Source organism: Pseudophryne corroboree, unplaced genomic scaffold (assembly GCF_028390025.1).
Source record: "Pseudophryne corroboree isolate aPseCor3 unplaced genomic scaffold, aPseCor3.hap2 scaffold_1851, whole genome shotgun sequence".
Lineage (NCBI taxonomy): Eukaryota > Metazoa > Chordata > Amphibia > Anura > Myobatrachidae > Pseudophryne > Pseudophryne corroboree.
Genome location: NW_026968489.1, coordinates 54,235 through 69,584, shown reverse-complemented (window position 1 = coordinate 69,584; position 15,350 = coordinate 54,235). Strand labels below are relative to the sequence as shown.

At 52.9% G+C, this 15,350-nt stretch overlaps 1 protein-coding gene and 1 non-coding gene across 2 annotated transcripts in view; both read right to left on the bottom strand.

The window, feature by feature from the left end:
• The window catches only part of SEC23IP (SEC23 interacting protein), a 74,961-nt gene that overhangs the window by 11,702 nt on the left and 47,909 nt on the right, over window positions 1-15,350 (bottom strand). The window lies entirely within an intron of this gene.
• On the bottom strand, window positions 9,014-9,129 carry LOC135003295 (U5 spliceosomal RNA). The gene has a single exon (XR_010204325.1). It is a non-coding gene; the product is annotated as a U5 spliceosomal RNA (small nuclear RNA).

Here is a 15,350-nt window from a genome sequence, read left to right as displayed (position 1 = left end):
CATTCCCCGGGGAGCAGGTATATCCCAGCCCTCACACCTGACAGGACGCCCGGTGTACCATTCCCCGGGGAGCAGGTATATCCCAGCCCTCACACCTGACAGGACGCCTGGTGTACCATTCCCCGGGGAGCAGGTAGCTCCCAGCCCTCACACCTGAAAGGACGTCCGGTGTACCAATCCCCGAGGGGGCAGGTATATCCCAGCCCTCACACCTGACAGGACGCCCGGTGTACCATTCCCCGGGGGGCAGGTAAATCTCAGCCCTCACACCTGACAGGACGCCCGGTGTACCATTCCCCGTGCAGGTAACTCCCAGCCCTCACACCTTACAGGACGCCCGGTGTACCATTCCCCGGGTGACAGGTAACTCCCAGCCCTCACACCTGACAGGACGCCTGGTGTAACATTCCCCGGGGAGCAGGTATATCCCAGCCCTCACACCTGACAGGACGCCCGGTGTACCATTCCCCGGGGGGCAGGTAACTCCCAGCCCTCACACCTGACAGGACGCCCGGTGTACCATTCCCCGGGGAGCAGGTAGCTCCCAGCCCTAACACCTGACAGGACGCCCGGTGTACCATTCCCTGGGGAGCAGGTAACTCCCAGCCCTCACACCTGACAGGACGCCCGGTGTACCATTCCCCGGGGGGCAGGTAACTCCCAGCCCTCACACCTGACAGGACGCCCGGTGTACCATTCCCCGGGGAGCAGGTAACTCCCAGCCCTCACACCTGACAGGACGCCCGGTGTACCATTCCCCGGGGAGCAGGTATATCCCAGCCCTCACACCTGACAGGACGCCCGGTGTACCATTCCCCGGGGAGCAGGTATATCCCAGCCCTCATACCTGACAGGACGCCCGGTGTACCATTCCCCGGGGAGCAGGTATATCCCAGCCCTCACACCTGACAGGACGCCCGGTGTACCATTCCCTGGGGAGCAAGTAACTCCCAGCCCTCACACCTGACAGGACGCCCGGTGTACCATTCCCCGTGCAGGTAACTCCCAACCCTCACACCTGACAGGACGCCTGGTGTACCATTCCCCGGGGAGCAGGTAGCTCCCAGCCCTCACACCTGACAGGACGTCCGGTGTACCATTCCCCGGGGGGCAGGTATATCCCAGCCCTCACACCTGACAAGACGTCCGGTGTACCATTCCCCGGGGGGCAGGTAAATCTCAGCCCTCACACCTGACAGGACGCCCGGTGTACCATTCCCCGTGCAGGTAACTCCCAGCCCTCACACCTGACAGGATGCCCGGTGTACCATTCCCCGGGGAGCAGGTAGCTCCCAGCCCTCACACCTGACAGGACGCCTGGTGTACCATTCCCCGGGGGGCAGGTAACTCCCAGCCCTCACACCTGACAGGACGCCCGGTGTACCATTCCCCGGGGTGCAGGTATATCCCAGCCCTCACACCTGACAGGACGCCCGGTGTACCATTCCCCGAAGAGTAGGTAACTCCCAGCCCTCACACCTGACAGGACGCCCGGTGTACCATTCCCCGGGGTGCAGGTATATCCCAGCCCTCACACCTGACAGGACGCCCGGTGTACCATTCCCCGTGCAGGTAACTCCCAACCCTCACACCTGACAGGACGCCTGGTGTACCATTCCCCGGGGAGCAGGTAGCTCCCAGCCCTCACACCTGACAGGACGTCCGGTGTACCATTCCCCGGGGGGCAGGTATATCCCAGCCCTCACACCTGACAAGACGTCCGGTGTACCATTCCCCGGGGGGCAGGTAAATCTCAGCCCTCACACCTGACAGGACGCCCGGTGTACCATTCCCCGTGCAGGTAACTCCCAGCCCTCACACCTGACAGGATGCCCGGTGTACCATTCCCCGGGGAGCAGGTAGCTCCCAGCCCTCACACCTGACAGGACGCCTGGTGTACCATTCCCCGGGGGGCAGGTAACTCCCAGCCCTCACACCTGACAGGACGCCCGGTGTACCATTCCCCGTGCAGGTAACTCCCAGCCCTCACACCTGACAGGAACCCCGATGTACCATTCCCCGTGCAGGTATATCCCAGCCCTCACACCTGACAGGACCCCCGGTGTACCATTCCCCGGGGAGCAGGTAACTCCAAGCCCTCACACCTGACAGGACGCCCGGTGTACCATTCCCCCGGGGAGCAGGTATATCCCAGCCCTCACACCTGACAGGACGCCCGGTGTACCATTTCCCGTGCAGGTATATCCCAGCCCTCACACAAGACAGGATGCCCGGTGTACCATTCCCCGGGGAGCAGGTAACTCCCAGCCCTCACACATGACAGGACGTCCGGTGTACCATTCCCCGGAGAGCAGGTATATCCCAGCCCTCACACCTGACAGGACGCCCGGTGTACCATTCCCCGGGGGACAGGTATATCCCAGCCCTCACACCTGACAGGACGCCCGGTGTACCATTCCCAGGGGAGCAGGAAACTCCCAGCCCTCACACCTGACAGGACGCCCGGTGTACCATTCCTCGTGCAGGTAACTCCCAGCACTCACACCTGACAGGACGCCCGGTGTACCATTCCCCGGGGAGCAGGTATATCCCAGCCCTCACACCTGACAGGACGCCCGGTGTACCATTCCCCGGGGAGCAGGTATATCCCAGCCCTCACACCTGACAGGACGCCTGGTGTACCATTCCCCGGGGAGCAGGTATATCCCAGCCCTCACACCTGACAGGACGCCCGGTGTACCATTCCCCGGGGAGCAGGTAACTCCCAGCCCTCACACCTGACAGGACGCCCGGTGTACCATTCCCCGTGCAGGTAACTCCCAGCCCTCACACCTGACAGGACGCCTGGTGTACCATTCCCCGGGGAGCAGGTAGCTCCCAGCCCTCACACCTGACAGGACGTCCGGTGTACCATTCCCCGGGGGGCAGGTATATCCCAGCCCTCACACCTGACAGGACGCCCGGTGTACCATTCCCCGGGGGGCAGGTAAATCTCAGCCCTCACACCTGACAGGATGCCCGGTGTACCATTCCCCGTGCAGGTAACTCCCAGCCCTCACACCTGACAGGACGCTTGGTGTACAATTCCCCGGGGAGCAGGTAGCTCCCAGCGCGCACACCTGACAGGACGCCCGGTGTACCATTCCCCGGGGGGCAGGTAACTCCCAGCCCTCACACCTGACAGGACGCCCGGTGTACCATTCCCCGGGGAGCAGGTATATCCCAGCCTTCACACCTGACAGGACCCCCGATGTACCATTCCCCGTGCAGGTATATCCCAGCCCTCACACCTGACAGGACCCCCGGTGTACCATTCCCCGGGGAGCAGGTAACTCCCAGCCCTCACACCTGACAGGACGCCCGGTGTACCATTCCCCCGGGGAGCAGGTATATCCCAGCCCTCACACCTGACAGGACACCCGGTGTACCATTCCCCGTGCAGGTATATCCCAGCCCTCACACCTGACAGGACCCCCGGTGTACCATTCCCCGGGGAGCAGGTAACTCCCAGACCTCACACATGACAGGACGTCCGGTGTACCATTCCCCGGAGAGCAGGTATATCCCAGCCCTCACACCTGACAGGACGCCCGGTGTACCATTCCCCGGGGAGCAGGTAGCTCCCAGCCCTCACACCTGACAGGACGCCCGGTGTACCATTCCCTGGGGAGCAGGTAGATCCCAGCCCTCACACCTGACAGGACGCCCGATGTACCATTCCCCGGGGAGCAGGTATATCCCAGCCCTCACACCTGACAGGACGCCCGGTGTACCATTCCCCGGGGGGCAGGTAAATCTCAGCCCTCACACCTGACAGGACGCCCGGTGTACCATTCCCCGTGCAGGTAACTCCCAGCCCTCACACCTGACAGGACGCCCGGTGTACCATGCCCCGGGGGGCAGGTAACTCCCAGCCCTCACACCTGACAGGACGCCCGGTGTACCATTCCCCGGGGAGCAGGTATATCTCAGCCCTCACACCTGACAGGACCCCCGGTGTACCATTCCCCCGGGGAGCAGGTATATCCCAGCCCTCACACCTGACAGGACGCTCTGTATACCATTCCCCGGGGAGCAGGTATATCCCAGCCCTCACACCTGACAGGACCCCCGGTGTACCATTCCCCGGGGAGCAGGTATATCCCAGCCCTCACACCTGACAGGACGCTCGGTGTACCATTCCCCGGGGGGCAGGTATATCCCAGCCCTCACACCTGACAGGACGCCCAGTATACCATTCCCCGTGCAGGTAACTCCCAGCCCTCACACCTGACAGGACGCCCGGTGTACCATTCCCCGGGGAGCAGGTAACTCCCAGCCATCACACCTGACAGGATGCCCGGTGTACCATTCCCCGTGAAGGTAACTCCCAGCCCTCACACCTGACAGGACGCTTGGTGTACAATTCCCCGGGGAGCAGGTATATCTCAGCCCTCACACCTGACAGGACCCCCGGTGTACCATTCCCCCGGGGAGCAGGTATATCCCAGCCCTCACACCTGACAGGACGCCCTGTATACCATTCCCCGGGGGGCAGGTATATCCCAGCCCTCACACCTGACAGGACGCCCGGTGTACCATTCCCCGGGGAGCAGGTATATCCCAGCCCTCACACCTGACAGGACGCTCGGTGTACCATTCCCCGGGGGGCAGGTAACTCCCAGCCCTCACACCTGACAGGACGCCCGGTGTACCATTCCCCGGGTGACAGGTAACTCCCAGCCCTCACACCTGACAGGACTCCTGGTGTACCATTCCCTGGGGAGCAGGTATATACCAGCCCTCACACCTGACAGGACGCCCGGTGTACCATTCCCCGGGGGGCAGGTAAATCTCAGCCCTCACACCTGACAGGACCCCTTGTGTACCATTCCCCGGGGGCAGGTAACTCCCAGCCCTCACACCTGACAGGACCCCCGGTGTACTATTCCCCCGGGCAGGTAACTCCAAGCCCTCACACCTGACAGGACGCCCGGTGTACCATTCCCCAGGGAGCAGGTAACTCCCAGCCCTCACACCTGACAGGACGCCCGGTCTACCATTCCCCGGGGAGCAGGTAACTCCCAGCCCTCACACCTGACAGGACGCTCGGTGTACCATTCCCCGGGGAGCAGGTATATCCCAGCCCTCACACCTGACAGGACGCTCGGTGTACCATTCCCCGGGCAGGTAACTCCCAGCCCTCACACCTGACAGGACGCCCGGTGTAACATTCCCCGGGCAGGTAACTCTCAGCCCTCACACCTGACAGGACGCCCGGTGTACCATGCCCTGGGGAGCAGGTATATCCCAGCCCTCACACCTGACAGGACGCTCGGTGTACCATTCCCCGGGGAGCAGGTATATCCCAGCCCTCACACCTGACAGGACGCCCGGTGTACCATTCCCCGGGCAGGTAACTCCCAGCCCTCACACCTGACAGGACGCCCGGTGTAACATTCCCCGGGCAGGTAACTCTCAGCCCTCACACCTGACAGGACGCCCGGTGTACCATGTCCTGGGGAGCAGGTATATCCCAGCCCTCACACCTGACAGGACCCCCGGTGTACCATTCCCCGGGCAGGTAACTCCCAACCCTCACACCTGACAGGACGCCCGGTGTACCATTCCCCGGGGGGCAGGTAACTCCCAGCCCTCACACCTGACAGGACGCCCGGTGTACCATTCCCCCGTGCAGGTAACTCCCAGCCCTCACACCTGACAGGACGCCCGGTGTACCATTCCCCGGGGAGCAGGTAACTCCCAGCCCCCACACCTGACAGGACGCCCTATGTACCATTCCCCGGGGGGCAGGTAACTCCCAGCCCTCACACCTGACAGGACGCCCGGTGTACCATTCCCCGGGCAGGTAACTCCCAGCCCTCACACCTGACAGGACGCCCGGTGTACCATTCCCCGGGCAGATAACTCCCAGCCCTCACACCTGACAGGACGCCCGGTGTACCATTCCCCGGGGAGCAGGTAACTCCCAGCCATCACACCTGACAGGACGCCCGGTGTACCATTCCCCGGGCAGATAACTCCCAGCCCTCACACCTGACAGGACCCCCGGTGTACCATTCCCCCGTGCAGGTAACTCCCAGCCCTCACACTTGACAGGACGCCCGGTGTACCATTCCCCGGGGGGCAGGTAACTCCCAGCCCTCACACCTGACAGGACGCCCGGTGTACCATTTCCCGGGGGGCAGGTAACTCCCAGCCCTCACACCTGACAGGACGCCCCGTGTACCATTCCCCGGGCAGGTAACTCCCAGCCCTCACACCTAACAGGACGCCCGATGTACCATTCCCCGGACAGACGATTAGTCCCAGCTATGACCGATAAACACAGACTACGGACCTGATTCTGATTCCCACTTAGGGTCTTCGTCATGTTTGAGCGCAATGGCCGATGTTTACGCAACAAATCGATTATCAGTAGATTGTGCATGTATCAAGGTGCTCATGCGACCCTGCAGTTTTTCGGGGCATGTACCTGCCGTCAGCTGTGAGCTTGTAAGCTCAAAAAAATGGCACCTGCGTCGCTACTGCTGTGTCCTGTTACGCCAACCCATAGCCCCAATGTTCCTCATTTTTGCATATAGGCTGTGTATGCCTGCGCAATTATGAATGAGACTGTGACGGCTATGTGGGCGTCGGCTTCACTTGCTGACATCAGCAGCTCTGTAGCCTAGAGAATCACAATTCCATCTGAGGCCTCAATGTGGTCACAATCCCTGCGCCTGCAGCCACTGTAATTCCAACGTGACTATCTGCCCATATTCCCAGTCATAAACATCTCAGCGATGGTGCCGCCCCGCCAACAAGAAGTGGGGTTCTAGTAACTGTACAGGGGCAGATAACAGGAGAGCGGTGTCACGTACAAGAAGTGGGGTTCTAGTAACTGTACAGGGGCAGATAATAGGATTTTGGTACTTACCAGGTAAATCCTTTTCTTTGAATCCATAGGGGGCACTGGAGTACTCTTGGGATATGGACGGGCGTAGCCGAACAAAGGCACTGAATATTCAAATTTAGGACCCTCCCCCCCCTCCATATCCCCAAGTACCTCAGTGTACTTTGCCAGTGTTTTTTACTGAGCGAACAGGATATAGAGAGGTTGACAATGGAGAATCCCTATAACATAACGGACAACCACAAAGTTGACTCGTAACCTTATTGTCAACTAAAAAGTTGACAGCTTAACCGATAGAACTTATAATTTGAACCAACCGGTGAAAATGTGTTACCATAAGCTCCTTTGAGCTTAATACCATCCAAGTTAAATTTGTTCACTAAGCTCCCTTGAGCTTAAAACAACCCAGGTAAAACTGCTCTGGGTGGGCGTCCAGTGCCCCCTATGGATTCAAAGAAAAGGATTTACCTGGTAAGTACCAAAATCCTATTTTCTTTATCATCCACTAGGGGTCACTGGAGTACTCTTGGGACGTACCAAAGCTTCCCTCGTGGGCGGGAGAGCTGTTTGATACTTGTAACAGTAGGCAGCCAAAGCTAAATGCTGATGGCGCCACCATTTATAACGTGTAAACGTGCACAAACGTGGTGCACTGAAGGCTATGTAGCCGCGTCGTAGACTCTCCACGACCCGCTGGGTCTGACATTCCCACAGAACCTGTGGAATGAACTATTACTGACGTAGGCGATTGTAACTTAGCCTTAAAGTAAGCCTGACTTGTAGTCATTATTATTCAACTGGATAATGTCTGCTGAGAAACTGGCTAACCCCAGTTTACAGTATCATATATAACAACAACGTATTCATATCACGTACTGTAGACGTTCGGTACATATATAAACGCGTAACGCGTGTACCACATTCAGAATTTTAGAATGTGCTGTCCACACAGGAACCACTATTGGTATATTGATGTGAAGAATACGAAAGCGGATTTCGTCCGAAGATCTGCTTTGTCATGAGAAAACTCAAATACGGTGGCTTGGAATACAAGGCACCCAAATATGAAAACAAACCCCTTGTCGAAGCACCATTGCCGAAGGCAAGGCTAGAAGAAAAATGTTTTCCAAAGTGAGAAACTTAATCCCCATTGGTTGAAAGGGTTCCAAAATATGAAACTGTAAGAAAATCTAAACCCAACCTCAAATCGCCTGGCGCTGTAGGTGGGATAAATAGAGTCTGAACTTTGGTGACACCTTGTAGAAAGATGTTGACAGACGCAAATAGAGGCAAACGCTTTGAAAATAAGTTTACCACACAGATACCTGCCCTCTTAGTGCAGATGAACGCAGTTTGCCATCCCATCCTGTTTAACAGAATACGGGTACTTGAAGTATGATGTTGGAAACTTCCGAGGTTTACACCCTATGTAAGCACACGAAAATTTTTTTTTTTATTTTTTTTTTTTTTAGTCATGAGCTGCCCTAAGCGGCTTAGTATTTCGTGACATGGTTGGTATAACCGATACTGTAATGCTCTATTTTTTTAAGAGGGCGGTCTGAACCCTCACCCCGTCAACCGCAGCTGCGGTACATAGATAATAGGTACATAGGTAACTATGGGTAAAAGAACGTTCCCTGATGTAACAGGTTGGACGTATTATGAGCGGGCCAAGATCGTGTGCAAGTATTCCTTGAAAATTCGAGAAGCAAACTTCTCTGAAACCCATGAGATACCACCAGTATGACTGTGACGAACTGTCTTCTGATCCGTTTTGGCAACGAAGAAAGAAGCGGACAATGGTGGAGCCAGATACACGATGCTGAATGACCCCATGAATGTGATGTACACATACTGAGCTTTTGTAATTGTGGCGAGATGCCCTCATGTATACCTGAGGGTAACCCCCTTCTGTGGACTCACATATGAAACACCTCTGGATTTAATGTCCAGTTTTTAAGATCCAAACCCTGACGGTTGAGATCGCCTGTCTAACAGATGTCCACTCACGGATTGATGTCTTGACATTTTCACATAATAGCGTTCTGAGCCATTGAAGATTTGAGTTACCTACCGCCTTGCCATGCGGCTTATTGGTTCTCACTGGTTGTTGAGTATGCAACTGCCTTTGCTTTGTTTGACTGCTTAAGGGCAGCGTGAGCCAGGCATGAAAAAAAAAAACAAAATTACATGAAACTCACGGTTGTTCCTCTCCACAGAAATCTTTAGTAAAAAACGAAAGATTTATTTGTTATGAAGAGAAACCAGAGTCTATCCCTGGTCAGACTGAAAGCGAATCATTTATTGCATTGTAAAATGCACAGAGATGTAGGACATTTATCTATTGCATTGTAAAATGCACAGAGTTCTAGTACCTTTATCGACAGGAATCTGTCGTGTTTTAGAACCTTTGCGTTGATTTTAACTACAAATCCTGACTCTCTGTGACTGTCGTCCAGAGTATACGCACCCTTGTCCCTCTGTGGGAAACGCGATTGAAGGGTGGTGCACTAAATTGAAAACACATCTTTATTCTTAATAATTGAATACACCAATGTACCGCTAGTGTGCGTGTACTTTTGTTCTTGTTGGTGTAGTAGGTAAAAGTCTTTGATTTACCGTATTTATAATCTTACCTAGGAATTGACATCGTTTAGACAGACTTAGATGTGATTGTTTTCGAACTTAATCTGCTACCGCAGTATAACTTAGTAGCGCAAGATAGAGGAACTTTGTTGATACATAGTTCTTATGTGAGATGAGCTATTATTCCAACATCACTTTGGTAAATACCGGAAGCGATAAGCAACGGTATAAATGAAATGGTTAATGGTTGTGGCGATTTTCAAACGCTAGAACCTATGATGAAGAAACCGGACTGGGTAAATACGCATTGTGAAGATCAAATGCAATTATACAATTTTGTGGCTGCAATAAGCAAAAACTAACTGCAGAAAATCCATTTTCTAACTGTAGTAAATGACTTGCTGATTGATATTGCAACGGAGCTGTTTGATTTTGCTCAAACAGAGGGGAATAAGTAACTTTGACTCTGTTGGCGTACTATTGCCTGGTTTATAAACCAGCAAAGACTAAATGACAACCTGCCAAACCGTTCGCCAGAAGCAGTTTTGTACTCTAAGCTGTAAATAGCTGAGACATATATGAGTTGAAGTCATGAAACCTCGCAAATGTAACATGAAAAGACGCACTTCCACAATTGTAAAAGAGGTCATCAAACCACTGGCTTGCTGACTGTAACGTCCTGTCGTTACAAGGCGTGACTGTTTCTTATAAAGGAATAAAACACCGTTACAAGTATACTGTATGCGCTAATGGCAGAATATCCTATAGGGATAAAATGCCGTTACACATATATCAAATTCAGGCGCAAACAAGCTCTGGCCTTGTCGCGCTTAACTAGCGACAATGAAAATAACCGGCGTTAGCAGAAGCTTTACAGATATACTCTGCAGCTTTTTTGAACCGTGATCGGCATGGTTTCATACATAGATTCTAGTGACCCAAATGTATCTGTGGTTTTTATAATGTTTGACAGAAACGCATATACCAATGGCGGATCGCGTCCTTTTGGAAACGATTATGTATGGTTGTCCAAAACCCCGCACTATCTGAATGCTGGACTAATGTACCCTTCTCACTTGTAGTTATCGGTGTGAGATTTGACATAGAATCGTGCATTAAATTATAAGACTAGTGAAATAAACACTCTGGTACCCAAAGGAAAATTGTCACTTTGGAAAGATTGTCTTTTGTTAGCGCTGGCGGAGTTATTCTGAGACTCCGATTACCGCTGTTTTAATTTGAATTGCCAATGTTAACATTTTTAGTCTGCACTAGAGCCTTATTTGCTATGTAGACAGACATCATAATAGGCAACAGACAGACACTTGCACGACTTAATAACATTATTATATGGCATATATATCTATATATATATGTTATTGCTGAACAGCATATTTATTAGGAAACTAAAGTGTTCTTTATGTGAAAAGCAGTTCACATAGGCATGAAACCCGAACCAAATTCCTACTAACACCCCTGCGCCTTCTGGTGGCTTAAAGATGTAGGGCAGGAATGTTCTAGATTATCCTGAAGTAAAAAATTCCCACTAACACCCCTGCGCCTCCTTGTGGAGTAGAGGTGTATGGTCTGGAATTATAACTGGAAAACCAGCAATGATTAAAATGGCCGTCATGCCATGCTTTCACAGAAAATCACAGTACAGGTTACTTGCTGCAGTTTTAATATAGGCTTAATAGCCTATTATACAGTTACTATGCTTAATAGCCTATTATACAGTGATAACCCAGGTGTAGGATACAGTAAAATATATGCATTTAGTCAATTAATATGAGCACTGCCTGCAGTGTATTTATCTTGCAACCTTAACCAAAAATAACAGAAAACATGGTTAAACGTGCAATAGGTTATGCCACTGCTAACCCATGGCCAGCCAAAGCCTCATATATATATTATATATATATACAAAGTGTTTACACATATAATCACAGTTCATGCTGATATTATAGACAGTTCTGCCAGCAAAAGCTTCATTATATATTATATATATAAAACGTGCTGAAACATATATCACAGTACACATGTACATTGTTTAAAGTGCTGCGCTGCTTGTTTATTTTGAACCCATGCAGCCTTTGCTGCTGCTATGGGTATTATTCCCCCTCCCCCCCCTGCATCCCCATGTTACCTGCAGCGTACGGGGATCGGGTGCAGGGAGAGCAGGAGAGCCTGAATGTAGCGCCGGGGAGCTGACCGGAAGCTCCTTCCTACAGCAGTACACAGTCTCCCTGTGTCTGCGGTGTTTCACTGGGAGAGTGGCCGGCGTCCTTGAGTGACGTGCGGCCACTCTTTAGTACCCAGGAGAGTCTCGGCGGCGTGTAGCGGTGCCGGGCCATCCGAGCAGTGAGAGCGGCCGGCGTCTGAGTGACGTGCGGCCGCTCTGCTTAGTTCAGCGCCCGGAGAGTGTCGGCGGCGTGTAGCGGTGCCGCATCAGGGCAGTGAGAGCGGCCGGCGTCTGAGTGACGTGCGGCCGCTCTGCTTATGTAGCGGTGCCGGGCCATCAGAGCAGTAAGAGCGGCCGGCGTCTGAGTGACGTGCGGCCGCTCTGCTTAGTTCAGCGCAGGGAGAGTCATGTACGAGTGAGGTGGAACTTCATATATAAGAAGTGGTCCTTACTACTTCAGCGGGACCCGTCAGCGGCGTGCTCAGCGGCGGCCAGCTCCCTGTACAGTATAACACTCACACAGCAGGGCGGCAGCGTGAGCTGACCGCCCTGACACCCATACCTTGCTCCATCCTGGCTGTGACGAGCTCTCTGTAAGCTCCGTTTCAGTCCTTCTTCCAGCTCTTTGTCACATCCTGGCTGTAACGGATCTTCTTTCTGTAAGCTCCGTTCAGCTTGCAGGAGACAGTGGCTGCCTGTGGCTGTGAGGGTGCTCTTTGTGAGGACCGACACGCCATGCGCTGCCCTATAGCGCCTGTGGCTGTGAGGGTGCTCTTTGTGAGGACCGACACGCCATACGCTGCCTTGCAGCGGCACCATCCCGGACCCAAGTTTTTCCAGAAACTGGGACGGGAAGTGTAAAAATTAAAAATAAAAATAAAAATCTTCTGAAAAGTGGCCATTGCCACAAGCCGATGTTCATCTGTGAGCACCGAAAAAACACTGGCAAAGTACACTGAGGTACTTGGGGATATGGAGGGGGGGGAGGGTCCTAAATTTGAATATTCAGTGCCTTTGTTCGGCTACGCCCGTCCATATCCCAAGAGTACTCCAGTGACCCCTAGTGGATGATAAAGAAAACAGGAGTGCGGTAACACAGTACAAGAAGTGGAGTTCTAGTAACTGTACAGGGGCAGATAGCAGGAGAGCGGTAACACGTACAAGAAGTGGGGTTCTAGTAACTGTACAGGGGCAGATAACAGGAGAGCGGTAACACAGTACAAGAAGTGGTGTTCTAGTAACTGTACAGGGGCAAATAGCAGGAGCGCGGTAACACGTACAAGAAGTGGAGTTCTAGTAACTGTACAGGGGCAGATAGCAGGAGAGCGGTAACACGTACAAGAAGTGGGGTTCTAGTAACTGTACAGGGGCAGATAACAGAAGCGCGGTGTCACGTACAAGAAGCAGGGTTCTAGTAACTGTACAGGGGCAGATAGCAGGAGAGCGGTAACACGTACAAGAAGTGGGGTTCTAGTAACTGTACAGGGGCAGATAGCAGGAGCGCGGTAACAAGTACAAGAAGTGGGGTTCTAGTAACTGTACAGGGGCAGATAACAGGAGTGCGGTAACACGTACAAGAAGTGGGGTTCTAGTAACTGTACAGGGGCAGATAACAGGAGAGAGGTAACACGTACAAGAAGTGGGGTTCTAGTAACTGTACAGGGGCAGATAGCAGGAGTGCGGTAACACAGTACAAGAAGTGGGGTTCTAGTAACTGTACAGGGGCAGATAACAGGAGAGCGGTAACACAGTACAAGAAGTGGGGTTCTAGTAACTGTACAGGGGCAGATAGCAGGAGAGCGGTAACACGTACAAGAAGTGGGGTTCTAGTAACTGTACAGGGGCAGATAACAGGAGAGAGGTAACACGTACAAGAAGTGGGGTTCTAGTAACTGTACAGGGGCAGATAACAGGAACGCGGTAACACGTACAAGAAGTGGGGTTCTAGTAACTGTACAGGGGCAGATAGCAGGAGCGCGGTAACACGTACAAGAAGTGGGGTTCTAGTAACTGTACAGGGGCAGATAACAGAAGCGCGGTGTCACATACAAGAAGCGGGGTTCTAGTAACTGTACAGGGGCAGATAACAGGAGTGAGGTAACACGTACAAGAAGTGGGGTTTTAGTAACTGTACAGGGGCAGATAGCAGGAGCGCGGTAACACGTACAAGAAGTGGGGTTCTAGTAACTGTACAGGGGCAGATAACAGGAGCGCGGTAACACGTACAAGAAGTGGGGTTCTAGTAACTGTACAGGGGCAGATAACAGGAGAGAGGTAACATGTACAAGAAGTGGGGTTCTAGTAACTGTACAGGGGCAGATAGCAGGAGCGCGGTAACACGTACAAGAAGCAGGGTTCTAGTAACTGTACAGGGGCAGATAACAGGAGAGCGGTAACACGTACAAGAAGTGGGGTTCTAGTAACTGTACAGGGGCAGATCGCAGGAGAGAGGTAACACGTACAAGAAGTGGTGTTCTAGTAAATGTACAGGGGCAGATAGCAGGAGCGCGGTAACACGTACAAGAAGTGAGGTTCTAGTAACTGTACAGAGGCAGATAACAAGAGAGAGGTAACACGTACAAGAAGTGGGGTTCTAGTAACTGTACAGGGGCAGATAGCAGGAGCGCGGTAACAAGTACAAGAAGTGGGGTTCTAGTAACTGTACAGGGGCAGATTGCAGGAGCGCGGTAACACGTACAAGAAGTGGGGTTCTAGTAACTGTACAGGGGCAGATAACAGGTGTGCGGTAACACGTACAAGAAGTGGGGTTCTAGTAACTGTACAGGGGCAGATAACAGGAGCGCAGTAACACGAACAAGAAGTGGGGTTCTAGTAACTGTACAGGGGCAGATAACAGGAGAAAGGAAACGCGTACAAGAAGTGGGGTTCTAGTAACTGTACAGGGGCAGATAGGAAGAGAGCGGTAACACAGTACAAGAAGTAGGGTTCTATTAACTGTACAGGGGCAGATAACAGGAGAGAGGTAACACGTACAAGAAGTGGGGCTCTAGTACCTGTACAGGGGCAGATAGCAGGAGAGCAGTAACACGTACAAGAAGTGGGGTTCTAGTAACTGTACAGGGGCAGATCGCAGGAGAGAGGTAACACGTACAAGAAGTGGTGTTCTAGTAAATGTACAGGGGCAGATAGCAGGAGCGCGGTAACACGTACAAGAAGTGAGGTTCTAGTAACTGTACAGAGGCAGATAACAAGAGAGCGGTAACACGTACAAGAAGTGGGGTTCTAGTAACTGTACAGGGGCAGATAACAGGAGCGCAGTAACACGAACAAGAAGTGGGGTTCTAGTAACTGTACAGGGGCAGACAGCAGGAGCGCGGTAACACGTACAAGAAGTGGGGTTCTAGTAACTGTACAGGGGCAGATAACAGGAGAAAGGAAACGCGTACAAGAAGTGGGGTTCTAGTAACTGTACAGGGGCAGATAGCAAGAGAGCGGTAACACAGTACAAGAAGTAGGGTTCTATTAACTGTACAGGGGCAGATAACAGGAGAGAGGTAACACGTACAAGAAGTGGGGTTCTAGTACCTGTACAGGGGCAGATAGCAGGAGAGCGGTAACACGTACAAGAAGTGGGGTTCTAGTAATTGTACAGCGGCAGATAACAGGAGCACGGTAACACATAGAAGAAGTGGGGTTCTAGTAACTGTACAGGGGCAGATAGCAGGAGCGCGGTAACACGTACAAGAAGTGGGGTTCTAGTAACTG